Below are 13,348 nucleotides of genomic sequence, written 5' to 3' on the forward strand. Positions count from 1 at the left end.
CCAATGAGCTACACACCCAGATATTTTAAAATGACTTTTTTTTTTTCAAAACCAAAAAAGACCTTTGTTACATTGACTATAAGATTCTTAAGGTTACAATAATCAAAATGGTATGGCATTGGTAGTTACAAATAATGTAGCACGACAGCCCAGAACACCTACTCATATATGGTCAGTTAATTTTTTGCCAACATTGAAAAGCAATTCAGTGGAGAAAAGTCTTTTTAATAAATGATTCTATAACAATTGGACATCCATGTATGAAAAAAATGAACCTCCCACCTTATACAGTAAAAAAGTATAAAACTTGTAGAAGAAAACACTAGGAAGGATCTTTGGGTCCTTTATAAGACAAAATTATTTTCCTTTTTAAATATGTAATAGGCACTCTAGTAACTTTACAAATTTGGTTAATTTTGTGTTTTTTTTTTTTTTTAAATTTTGTGTTCTCTTCAGAGTACATCACAAATATATGTTGTACTTTCTTCCAATATAATTTATAGGTAGACTTTCAACAATTCATAATTATCTTTTTTTTTTTTTTTGTCTTTTTCGTTTTTACCGGTACTGGGGATTGAACTCACGACTGCCTGCTTGCAAGGCAGGCACTTATGCCGCTGAACTAAATCCCCAGCCTAATTCATAATTATTTCAACACAGGCAATGATCAATTCATTTTATTATGAAGTAAAATATACACAATAGGAAATGTACATGTAATATAAAGAACAATAGCAAGCTGGATATGGGGCACAAGACTGTGATCTTAGTGTTCTGGGAGGCTGGGGATAAGAAGTTTCAGTCTAGCTTAGTGATTTAGTATGAACTTTTCTCAAAACAAAAAATTCAAAAAGGGATATGGCTTAGTGCAAAGCCTAGAGTTCAACCCCCAGTATCAAGCTCCTCTAAAAAAAGAAAAAACAATGACAAAGGCAGAAAGAAAAAATTTTTTAATCAGACAGGGTCTCACTCTGTAGTTTAGGCTGGCCTCAAATTTGTGGCAATCCTGAGTCTCAGATTCTGGAGTGCTGGAGTTACACGTGTGCCACCAGACCCACCAAAAAAAGTATTTCTGAAACATTTGTTTAATGTCCTTTCAGAAAGGTTGAGCAGTACATGGAAAAACAGCGAAAATGAACCATGAATTACAGTATCCCTCTAGCCAACTCTGCTGGGCGAGACATCCTTTATGTGACCTTCCTCTTTGAAGAACAGATATCTTTGAGAAGGCTCCCCCTACTGCCACTTCAAGTCAAGGATTTAGCAAAATGTTCCTCCCATTTACACTTAGAATTCTCTTTTGGAGGAAATACATTAAATACAATTTTTCCAATCTCATTAATTTCCAGTTATTTGTTTATCTGCTAAGCTTTCCTACTGGAACACATCAGCTGTCCAGAGTGTGTTGTGTGAAAGGCTTTCCTTTACTGGCTTTAAAATATAATCATAAAGCACATATTCATTTTAAATACTGTAATACTTTAGATATTTAGCCATATTTTACTAGTGATCATAGATTAATCTACTTTCTTCCTCTTTTACTTTTTTTTTTGAGACAGGGTTTTGCTATATAGTTCAGACTGACCTTGAACTCCTAGGGATCCTCCTACCTCCACCTTCTGAGCACTGAGATTGTAGGCATGCACCACCAAGCATGGCTTCTTTTATTTGACTTCTCTTTGAATCAGAATATTTCTCCTGTTAGACCAACATCTCAGGAGAGGCATTGAGAGTTCCCTAACACACTGGAGTTGTCAAGAATGGGAACTTTACTTGGCATCCAAAGAACTTGTATTGGTTTTGCAGTAGGTTCCATAATGAACGCATTTCCTGAGTGACTTTACGTGTGAGAAAACTGTCATGAAACAGAATTTCTATTAAGAAGGTCATATTATTCTGCTCATATTCTGCATTGCCAGAAAAGGGAATTGTGGAAAAATTAGTCACTCATTCCTTTGTACTTTTTTTTGGTACCACAGATCAAACTTACAACCTCACTTGCCAAGTAGGTGCTTCTGCCATTGTGCTAAATCCCCAGCCCTCCTTTCAACTCTTGTATTCCATCGCTTTGTATTTTTTTTTGCATAAGAACTTGTCACATTATTGTAACTGATTGCTTATAATTACTTAGTAGCTAGTTATCTTATTAAGTGACCTAATGCCTACAGCAATACCTATCATTAGGTACTTACATCAATTTAGTGAATAAAAACATAGCAGGTATTTCAGTTGATGGCTTTTGAGTTTTTGAAAGAAAAGCCACTTGTGAGCAGACCTCTGGTCAACTGCTTTCACTAGCTGGCTGGCTAATGACCACCTCTTTTGTTTTTGCTTCCGTTTTTCTCTTTCCCTTATCCCCTCCTTTCCTTTACAAGTACTGAGAATTGAACTCAGGGACACTTTATCACTGAGATGTATCTCAAGTCCCCCCCCCCCTTTTTTTTGTCTTTTTCCTTTTTATGGGTACCAGGGATCGAACTCAGGACTGCCTGCTTGCAAGGCAGGCGCTTATGCCGCTGAGCTAAATCCCCAGCCCTCTCTCAAGTCCTTTTTGAGACGTCACCAAATCCAAGCTAGTATTGAATTTATGGTCCTCCTACTTCAGCCGCCTAAGTATTGAGATTACAGGTATAAGCCATCATGTGCTGCCCTTATTTTTTCAGATCTTTAAATGGCATTATTGGAGCTAGCTGTGCTGACACTTGCTGAGGCACGTGGCTCGCTGTGAATTCAAGGCCAGCCTGAACTAACTGTAGTTTTGGCTTAAAAAAATTGTTGGCACAGGACCAGGTCAGTGGGCTTCAGTTTTGATCTCCTTCCTTTTCCATGTAAAGAGCCACAAAGATGAACCTGGTTGGTGGGTACCTACTGTACTACTCTATTGCATGCACTGTGAGTGAAATAACAAAACGTGTGAAAACTAAAACACTGTTTGTCGTGTCCACCCTTTTCTACACACTCCCAGGCTTCTTGTTGGTGTCTGTTCAGGGTCCCGTGGCTTGGCCTCAAGAGGTCAGGTAGTGTCAGTTTCTAATAAATTTTTCAATGCAGACACTTTGAATCCCAGCCGTCAGCGCCTCTCAAGGAACCCCCTACTAGCAGGCTGTGAGGCGAGTGCCTCCTACGTGCACAGTTGAGATGATTCCGATTCTGGGGGGATGGTGGAGGCTGGAATCTACGGAGACTGAGGGATCAGCAGCATAGTGGGAAGACGACAGCTGGGGAATAAGAAGTCCTTCACTGAGTCGCTGGCTTTGGGCAGTGCGTCTGGCGAACCCGGAAGGGGCAGAGAACCCTCGGCTTGTCCACGAGGCAAGCTTATTCTGGGTCTGGCGGGCGCACCCTCTTCGTCGGCCACCCGCCCGCCTCATGCACTACCCGGAGGTCCCGCGTTTCCCGCAGCCGGCGACTTTGAAAAGTCTTTTGGAGCAAAACTTGGGTCTGGATGGTAACGAGGGAGAAAGGGGCATAAAGTCTTCGGGGCGACGTTCTGGGCAGTTCAACGGAGGGCTGCTCGAGTGAGCCCTGAACGGGGATTTGGCTCTGAAGCGGCGTGCTAGTTCCCTACGGCGCTCACCTTCGGCCGCCTCCGGCAGAGTTTCGTCTCTTTCCGTCAGTTGCAGCTCGGCCCTCGGCTCCCGGCAGGCGTTATTCCCCCAGCCCGCCCAACCCTGGCCTTGGGCGGCTCGGTACTTCGACCAGAGAGCGTGTCCTCCCAGTACCCGCCTTCCATCTAGTGTGTCCCATTTTTCGAGACCCTAGGTAATTTTCAATTCTCGCCTACTCCAGGGCTTCCACAACGCAGGAGCACGAGCCGAGCGCCAGAGAAGAGCGGTAACTGGACCGGCTGCAACCAGCCTCCAGCCTCCCGCCTGGCGCCTTCCACGCGAAAGTGCCTGACGCGCGGGCAGCCTCAGGATTGATCCTCGCTCGCGCGCCGGTTGGCTGCAACCGCCTCGAGCTCGGCGCGCCAGGTTCGCGCCGGCGCGAGCACGCGCCCTGCGCTCTGGCTGGCTGGCGCGCACGCGCCCGGGAGGGCTCGGGGGCGGAGCGAGCAGTTCAAGCCGGGCGAGGGTCGGTGTGGGTCGGCTGGCTCTCTGGCCCTCAGCCGCGGCTGATTCCTAGTCCCCGGCCCTACAGACTAGGAAAGAGGGGGAAGAGGCTGTGGGGGCGGGGCGACGTGCGGCTCTGAGAGAGGTGGGGGAGGAGCGCGGCGGCGGCGGCGGCGGCGGCGGCGGCGGCGGCGGCTCCTGAAGCTGAGGAGAAGGAGGCGGAAGGTTTCCCTTTCCTCTTAGAGCCGGGAGCGTCTGGGAGTCAGAGCCCGGAACTGAGAGGACGCGGCGATTGCGGCCCCGGGCTAGGTGAGGCTGGGGGTGCTGGGCGAAAGGGTTGGCGGCGTCGAGAGGGGCATGGAGGTGAAGGCGGGCTCGAGCGGGGAAAATGGGGAGGGAGCTGTTGTTGGGGGTTGGGGAACAGAAGGAGTCTTTTGGGACGGGAGCGCCTTGAGGGTCGAGGGTTTCTGGGGTTAGTGAGGCGGTCGCGCACTCGGTCCCGAGTTGGGGAGTTTCCAGAAGGAATAGGCCAGGGAAACAATGGAGTAAGTGGGGACTCTGGTGTGAGCTTGTGTGGGGTATTGTATTTTAGGAAAGGAGCAGGATCGAAAGATTGAGTTCATTTGCGGTGTGAAGTACAATGAAATGGGGATGCGTGAGGTCATCTGTGTGGGTGTCCCAGGTCCCTAGGATTTGAGAAGGGCATTCTTATTGATAGAGAGAAGTGGGGTAGAAAACAACGCTGAGAGGCAGAGAAATAAAATAGATAGGGTTTGGGCTTGAATTAAAGCAGATGATAGAGCCAGAGTGTGTAGGTTAGGTACACACTCTAATTCATCCAAGATTGGGTTTTTTTCAGAAAGTGGGTCTTAGGATGGACGTATAATTATTTCCTCCCTGTTTAGCAAGTTAACTGTATTTAATTTTTCTCTATAAATGAAACGAGAGGACAATTCACCAAAGTATCTTGCTTTGAGTTAAATCAGTGATGATACAGAGATTGGGGTGTTTGGGGAAGAACCCAGAGCTTATTTTCTGCTGGATCTAAAAGTGATGAATAGCTTTGATAAAATCTGAGTTATCTATACTTTGTTCGAGTTGCATTTTCTCCCTAGAAATGTCTAGGTACATTTTTACTAGTTTTATGTTTGAGGGAGAGTTGGAATTCTGTCTTAAGAAATTGATTGTTGATGACTGTTCTAAATTATCAGGGTGCCCCGTGCCTGCCAGTTTGTCCTAGGTGATTTGGGAATATTGTGGTAAAGTACTTCTATAGGTTCTGATCTTTGCATATTTTAATACCTGCATATTCGGTCTAAATTTGGGATAGTACTAAATAGAATACTGCTGATTTTGAAACTGCAGTTACCATTATGTGGTTATAAATAGTCTATGTTAAGCTTTTTATATATTGGGCATAAGTTTTGCTGACTCATCTTAAGATTTGTGTACATTCATCAGTATGTGTTTCAGTTATGTCTCTGGTGGTAGCTTTAGGCTACTTTATAAAGGTTCAAAAATAATGATCTAGATATTACTTATAAGAACTGAACAAAGAATGAATGCAATGTCCTTATTTAGTGATGTATTTATTTATTGAGGCAGAGTCTCTCCCTGTATCTCCCACTGTCCTTGAACTCACTGTGTACACCTAGCTGGCCTGGATGACTTGGGGGCTCTCCTCCTGCCTCAGCCTGTGGAGTGCTGGGATTACAGGGAGTGGGCCACCAGGACTGGATGTGACGTGGTTCTTTATTGACTCTTTTCAGTGGGTTAGGCAAGGTGCTAAGATTTTTTTTGTGTGGATTACCTCATTTAATTTAATCCTCACAATTGTTCCCTTGTCATAAACAATGAAGGGCACAGAACTAGTGAATAACAGCTGTACGCAGACTGAGCTCTGCTGAAAGCCCTAGGTCTTCACTATCTGATTTTCTATTCCATTCCCACCTTAGTTGTAGTAAATCAGCATGAACTATTTGAACCTTGGATCTGATATATCAGTGATTGTGATAAAGATTGGATTAGTAGGCTATACTTGTAGAGTTTATAGAAAGTTATTGTTCTGGTAATTTAGCAAAGCTTTTGGGACCTGATTAAAAAAAGGCTTAAAAACATCTTGTTCACGGTGATCACACTTGATTTTCTATTTTGTGTACTGTTGAAGCACTATGCATATGTGGCACTTTTACTTGTAGATGTCAAGACAGCTGATTGAGAAGCCAAAACCAGTTAATTAACTGGAAAACAATTGAAAACTGCTCAGTGTTCAAGTGCTCTCCAAGCACCTGTTGAGTCCACAGTTGATACTGGTGTTACCTCTAAACATAGACCTGATCCTCTTAGAAACCCTTAATGAAATAACTAGAAGGAGGAGAAACAGCTGGGCCCTGAGGAGCCAAAACATCAGCCTCTGGGAATTGCTTAGGCTGCAGATACTAGTGAATGGTGGACAGGAAGGAAATTTTGTTTTGAGATTTTCTATATCTAGGGACTGAATTCTGTGTGAGATATATATATACATATATATATATATATATGTATATATATATATATATATATATATATATATATTATGTTAGCAGATAGCTATATTATCCCTATTTCTCAGATGAGACTCAGGCTAGATAACTTGGACAAAGCCACTTAATAACAATGGAGAAAGACTGAATGTACAGCTATTTTAAAAATTGTTCAAAAGTTTCCCACTATAGAGCCTCTATATTAAAGCTGGAAATTAAATGTCACTCTTTTGGATCCACTTTGCTTTTCTTTTAGAAGTAAAACATATTAGTCCAGCAGTCTGGTTGTCTTTTTTTTTTTTTTTTTTTTGTGGTACCAGGGATCGAACTCACAACCTCGAGCTTGCCAGGCAGGCCCTTAAGCCACTGAGCTAAATCCCCAGCCCTGAGTGCCTTTTTTTTATGCAGCTGAGCTAAATCACAGGACCCCTTTTTTTAAAAAAAAACTTTTTTTTTTTTTTTTGGTACCAGGAATTAAACTCATGACCTCATGTTTTTTTTTAAATTTAATGTAAGGTATCACTCTTTTGCCCAGGCTGGGTTCAAACTGTTAAGATCAAATGATCCTCCTGCTTCAGGCTACATGTACACTCAACTGGGCCAGGCTTTACATTTTGTTTATCTATATGTTCTCAGTGTACAGTTAGGTTGCTTTCCACCTTTTGACTACTGTGAATAATGCTGCTTTGAACTTTGGTGTACAAAATCTGTTGGAGTTCTTGCTTTCAGTTTTTAGAGTATATACATGGAATTTTATGGTAATTCTGTGTTTAATTTTTTGAGGCAGCACAGTTACTTTTAAAATGGTCATTTCATCACATGTTCACCTGAAGGTAGCACTTGATCTTATAGGAGACAGTCTACTGACTTCCTTTACTGACTTTTTGTATTATTAGCATGACACTGGTAGTGGAAAGGGTTCAAAAGGGATTGTTGGGCTGAGGATTTTGCTCAGTGGTATAGCGCCAGCGACAAGACTGAGATCCTGAGTTGATTCCTGGTACCAAAAATACAGGAAATGTTTTATTCACTTTTCATGTATCCTGTGTGGAAGGTACCATTTGTAATATAGATCTTTCCATTCAGGTGCAAAATGTAGATTATTGTTTTCAAAGTGTGTCTATAAAAATGTCAGTTGTGTAACTCTTTGCTGCCTTTTGTTGGAATTCAGGTGTTAATTGTTTTTTGTCTTTTTGAAACAGGGTCTTGTTATGCAATTCAGGCTGGTCTTGAGCTCGCTTTGTGACCCAGGCTGGTCTCAAATTTGCCACAATCCTCCTGCCTCAGCGTCCCGATTGCTGGGATTACAGGCATGCACCACCAGGAATTCAGGGTTTTTAATTTTTTGGGTCTTTTGCTATGCTTGAAAATCAAACTGAGGGCCTTATCCATGCTAGGCAAGCACTTTAGAACTGAGCTATTTCCCCAGTCCTGCTTTTTTGTTTGTTTCGAGACAGGGTCTCACTATGTGATGCTGGCTGACCTTGAACTGGCTAATGTGGCCCAGGCTGACTTTTAACTCATGGACATCCTCCTGTCTCTGTTTTCCCAGTGCTGGGATTACAGGTATGTGCTATCGCAGTTGCCAGTCCTGCTTTTTCAATTGAAAATATTTTGTGTATTGGTTACTGCTTTTTCTCCATTTACTTAAAGTTTTAAGTGCCTTTTGTGTGCTTTTTTTTTTTTCCCTTTCAGTGTTTTGACACAGAGTAGTGCTGTAGTTTAGGCCTTAAACTCACAATGTAAGTCAGGCTGGACTTGAGCTTGCAGCAATCTTCTTGCCTCAGCAATCCTCCTGTCTCAGCCTCTGAGTGCTGGGATTATAGCCCTGCCATCACATCTGGCCTTGTAGTCTATAAATATTTATAACAGGTACCTGCAATACATACACAGATTGAGCAAACTGATCAAAGTCATTTCTTTTTTTCTTTTTTTTTTTTTGAGCAGGGTCTCTCTATGCAGTTCAGGCTGACCTTGAGCTCACTTGGTAGTTCATGCTGGTCTTGAACTCAACAATCCTCCTGCCTTAGCCTCCCAAATGCTGAGATTACTTACAGGTGTGAGCCACCTTCCCCGGCTGAAGTCATTTCTTTGTTTTTTGTTTTGTCTTTTTCCTTTTTATCGGTACCGGGAATTGAACTCACGACTGCCTGCTTGCAAGGCAGGCACTTATGCCGCTGAGCTAAATCCCCAGCCCCTGAAGTCATTTCTTTGAATCTATTTTTTTTCTTCCATATATAAGTTGTCACATAATGTCAAATATAGTAGGTTAATGTAGGTATAATGAACTGTCCCTTAGAATGGGTTTCATTTCCCATTTTATTTTTCCGAAATATCACATAGAGGTTAGTTATCCCAGCACTTTGCCTTATAAAATTAATGGTCTTCATTGTGATTTCAGGCTATTACGCCATTTTTTGTGGGCCTTATAGAAGACTTAATGAGCCCATACTTACCTTGGAAATTGTTTCTCTGAAACTCAGGCCAACTGGTAGACAATTGAATTGGCTCTGAATTTTTTGTTCATTTTTTGAGATAGAGTCTTGTTGTATATAACTCACAGCAATCCTCCTGGCTCAGCTTCCTGATTGTTGGGATTACAGGTATATGCCACCTTGTCTAGCTCTGGTTTTGTTTCGTTTTTTGGGATAGGGTATTACTGTGTAGTTCGGGCTGGTCTTGAATTCATGGCATAGCCCAGGCTGGCCATGAACTGAGTGACTTTTTGTCTCAGTCTCCTGATTGCTGGGTTTACAGGTATGTGCTGCCTCAGTCACTATATCTAAAATGTTTTTTAAAAATTTGAAAATACTTTTATCTTTAGGTGCTAGATGGTAAGGATAGGGCAGATGCCACCATTTACTCTCCTTGTTCACATCCACGATGGCAGCCTTCTGTGTGGGTTCCTGAAAATACGCATCATCTTTTCCATACTGCAAGGGCTTTAGGCCCTTAAAACATTTTGCTGGTCTGATGATAATAGTCAGCAAACAGCTGTTAGCTTAGCGGCAGCTTCTACAGCCATTATCCTATGACCAATTTGTGGTTAGGCACAAGTTGTTGGGAGGTTTGGGGGACTTCCAGATGTAATATGAAGTTTTTTACTTAACTAAACTCTAAAGAACAACCCTAGCTTGCTAGTAAGGAGAATTGTTACTTAATTAGCAGGACCACATGATAACTAATTGTGGAGTATAAGTTCCTGTTTGAAATAGGCTAAACAGTATTGAAATAGAGGAAGAGGATTTTGAGTTTTTGAGAAAGAGTCTTGCTACGTAGCTTAGTCTGTTCTCCAACTCAGTGATCCTCTTGCCTGAGCCTCTTGAATGATGGGATTACAGGTTTATAGTCAATTCCAACCATGTATGACCCTTCAGGAAGATTGCCATGAATTTGGGCCCAGCCTAGGCTACATAGTGAGTTGAAGACTAACTTGAACTATATAGCAAGACCCTGTCTCCAAAAAAACAAAAAACCCAAATTTCTCAGGCTGGCTTCAAACTTGAGATTCTCCTGCCTCAGTTTCCCAGAGTGTTAGAATTACAGTGTGCTATCTCGCTGGGCTACAGCTGCACTATTTTATATTGGCTTTTTTTTTTTTTTTTTGGTGGTACTAGGGATAAGAGCAGTCTATCACTGAATTATATTTCAAGCTCTTTTGAAATTTTTAAATTTTGAGATAGGGTCTTGCTAAATTACCCAGGCTGACCTTGACCTTATAGTCCTGCCTCAGCCTTCTGGGTGGCTGAGATTACAGATGTGTATCACTGCTCAATTATTGTTAGTGTTTAATTCAGTTCTAAGAATTAGTTGTACTATCTAGTTATAGCTGAGATTTGCATTATCTTTCTTCATTCAAAAGTCAAAAGAAGACTTTTGTTTCTAAGTGCCGTAATATGCATTTAAAAAAAATGTCTGTGGCCATACCACTGTGAAATGTGCCTGATCTTATCTGAAAACTGAATTAGGAAAGTCTGCTTTTTGTTATTTATGATATGTAGTTGATGTATTGTTTTTATGTTTATTGCAAGTTGGATTTATGGTGTGGTCAAAGGAAGACAGATGAGGACAGGAGAATATGTAATTATTAATTTAGAATTTTACCTTGAACTGATGAATATATTGTCAGGTTTTACATAGGTACACATGCTTATTTCATCATGTCATGATTTGGAGTGGGATACTAGTTTTAAAAAGAACATTCAGAAAGTTGTATGCAAATCTAAATTTGGTTATTTTCATGGAATTAGTAATGAGAAGTACATTCATGTGTATTTTGGAACTGATGATATTCAAATCCCTCTTGAAGGCCCTTTGCTCTGTACACTAGCATTCTCTGGAACTCTGCTGCCTTTTAGGGCACCCCTTCCCCTGTGCCTGTCCCTAATCCATGAACCCTGCCCTGCAGTACCTTCTAAGCTGGTGGGAGTCTCTTCCTGATGCAAATCCTGCTTGTTTTGGTTTATGCATTTGTTACACACTTTCATAATGGTACTTACCTAAGAGTACTTTTAAAAGAGTACAAATTTGAACTAGGTTGAAGTAAACAATGAAGTGTCCCTAGTTCTTTCTCAAAGGTGGTCACTGATAGCACTTTGTTATGTTTCAGATATATTCTCTGCTGAAACTAGAATCAAATTACTCATTTTTTCTGTGCAGCTCTGGGGATTAAGTGACTGCGTGCTGGACAAGCACTCTACCATTAATCTATAGCCCCAGACTCCAGAGTTTCTATACTGTGTAAAATGTAAATCCAGGTAGTCCCAGCACTTGGGAGGCTAAGGCTGGAAGGTTGGTGGAGGCCAGCCTGAATTGCAAAGTAAGACTCTGTCTCAAAAAAAGAAACAAAAAGACTCTAAAGAACAAAATAAAAGAAAAAAAATGCAATGTTTGTCTCCCTAGGTTTTTAATAAACTAACTTAAGAATATTGAAAAAAGTTAAAGCATTGCAGAAATACATAAAATGAAAAGCAGAAGTTTCCTTTAACTTGATCTCTTTCTAGTCCTTCTCAAATAAGACCTTCTTCCCCAGTAACAGTCCTCTCTTCCTTTGGTTGAGTTGGTACGTCTCCACTCAAGAGGCTGAGACAGGAGGATCAGAATTCCAAGGCCAATCTCAGCAATTTTAGTGAGACCTTGTATCAAATAAAAAGTAGTAGGGATGTAATTCAGTGGTTGAGTGCCCCTGAGTTCAGTTTTCTGTACGGTGAACAGAACAAAATAGTCCTCTTTCCAGAGGTCACCTTGTATAAACCTAGTGTATACATTTTCATTTTGTTCCACTTACATATATATGCCTATGTAGATGTTGCATATATATATGTATATATATATATTTATATATCACACTTAATATGCTTATGCTGTTTTATTTTTTTATTTCTTTTGGTGCCAGCAATTGAACTCATGACCTTGCATTTGTCAGACAGGCATGCCACTGAGCTATATCTTCAGCCATTTTATTTATTATTGTTTTTGAGACGGGTCTCACTTTGTAATTCAGGCCAACCTTGAACTATGTAGCCCAGGCTGGTCTTGAATTTGTGGCAGTGCTCTTGCCTCAGCCTCCCGAGTGCTGGGATTACAAGTGTGGTACCTGGCTATTTATTCAACCATTATCCAAGTAATGGATGTTGTGTGTGTATGTGCACATGCATGTTTTTTGTGTGGTTTGTTTCTAACTATGTTACATTGAACACATTTTTATATACTTTCTCTTGGATATGTATGAATATTTCCCTAGGTTGGTGGATATGAAGGTATGTTCTAAAAATTTTCTTGAGTACTGCTCACATGATTTTTTTTCAAATGATTTTTTAAAAAATCCTTTTGAAATAATTTTAGAGTTACAGAAGGATTAACATAGCACAGAGATCTTTCACATACTCTTCCCCAAGTTTTTCCTAATATTAATGTCTTTCATAATTATAAAGCACTTAGTAAAATTAAGAAATTACAACTGGCATAACACTGTTAAAGATTTTATTTGGATTTCCCATTTTCCCACAAATATTCTAAAAAGTTCCTAGACACAATCCAGGATTCTGTCCTTCAGGGATCGGGTCTCTTTAATCTTTTGTAGTCTGTGATAGTTTCTGAGTCTTATCCTTTTTACTACTTGAAAATTTTTTGACAGTACAGTACTGGGACTGAATCTAGGGCCTGTGCATTGAGCTATGTCCCTAGACCTTTATTTTTTATTTTTGGTGCCAGGGATCAAACTCACAACCTCATGCTAGTCAGGTAGGCGCTTATGCAGCTGAGCCAAATATCCGACCCTTTAGTTTTTATGGAAATTTTTTCTTTTTTTCTCATGTAACCCTTTTTATTCAAATATAAAAAGCCTGCCTACTCTGCTCCCTCTCTCCCTCCCTCCCTTTCTCTCTCTGTTCTTTTTTTCTTCCTTGGTTTTTTTGAGACAAGATTTTACTCTGTAGCTTAATCTGTCTCAAATTGTTCCTCCTGCCTCAGCCTTCTAAGTGCTGGCATCACAGGTATGTGTCACCATGCCCAGCTCTAGCTCCTTCCCATTGGTTTAGAAAATGATTTCAGGGGGCTGGGGATTTAGCTCGGCTGCATAAGCACCTGCCTTGCAAGTGTGCAGTCATGAGTTCCATCCCTGGTACCGATAAAAACGAAAAAGACAAAAAAAAAAAAAAAAAGATTTCAGACAGGTAGTACATTTTAGTAAGGATATGTTCATTTTGAATGGAGATGGACATTATGTAACTCAGCTAAAAACAAAACAAAACAAAACAAACCTCCCCCCCCCTT

At 41.1% G+C, this 13,348-nt stretch overlaps 1 protein-coding gene across 6 annotated transcripts in view; it reads left to right on the top strand.

The window, feature by feature from the left end:
* The first annotated feature begins 3,745 nt into the window (after nt 1–3,745).
* The window catches only part of Spats2 (spermatogenesis associated serine rich 2), a 111,908-nt gene continuing 102,305 nt past the window's right edge, over nt 3,746–13,348 (top strand). For 2 of the 6 annotated variants that reach the window (XM_063254701.1, XM_063254702.1), the window contains exons 1-2: nt 4,043–4,361; nt 8,032–8,140. The gene's annotated coding sequence lies outside the window, so the exon portion shown is untranslated. Of the gene's footprint in view, nt 3,763–4,040; nt 4,362–8,031; nt 8,141–13,348 lie in introns of those variants that run through there. The other 4 variants (XM_023567621.2, XM_013159409.3, XM_063254703.1 and 1 more) reach the window with 3 other exon arrangements.

The sequence above is a fragment of the Cavia porcellus genome, unplaced genomic scaffold (genome assembly GCF_034190915.1).
Source record: "Cavia porcellus strain 051 isolate PalLab524CR breed Dunkin Hartley unplaced genomic scaffold, mCavPor4.1 scaffold_8, whole genome shotgun sequence".
NCBI classification, from domain to species: domain Eukaryota; kingdom Metazoa; phylum Chordata; class Mammalia; order Rodentia; family Caviidae; genus Cavia; species Cavia porcellus.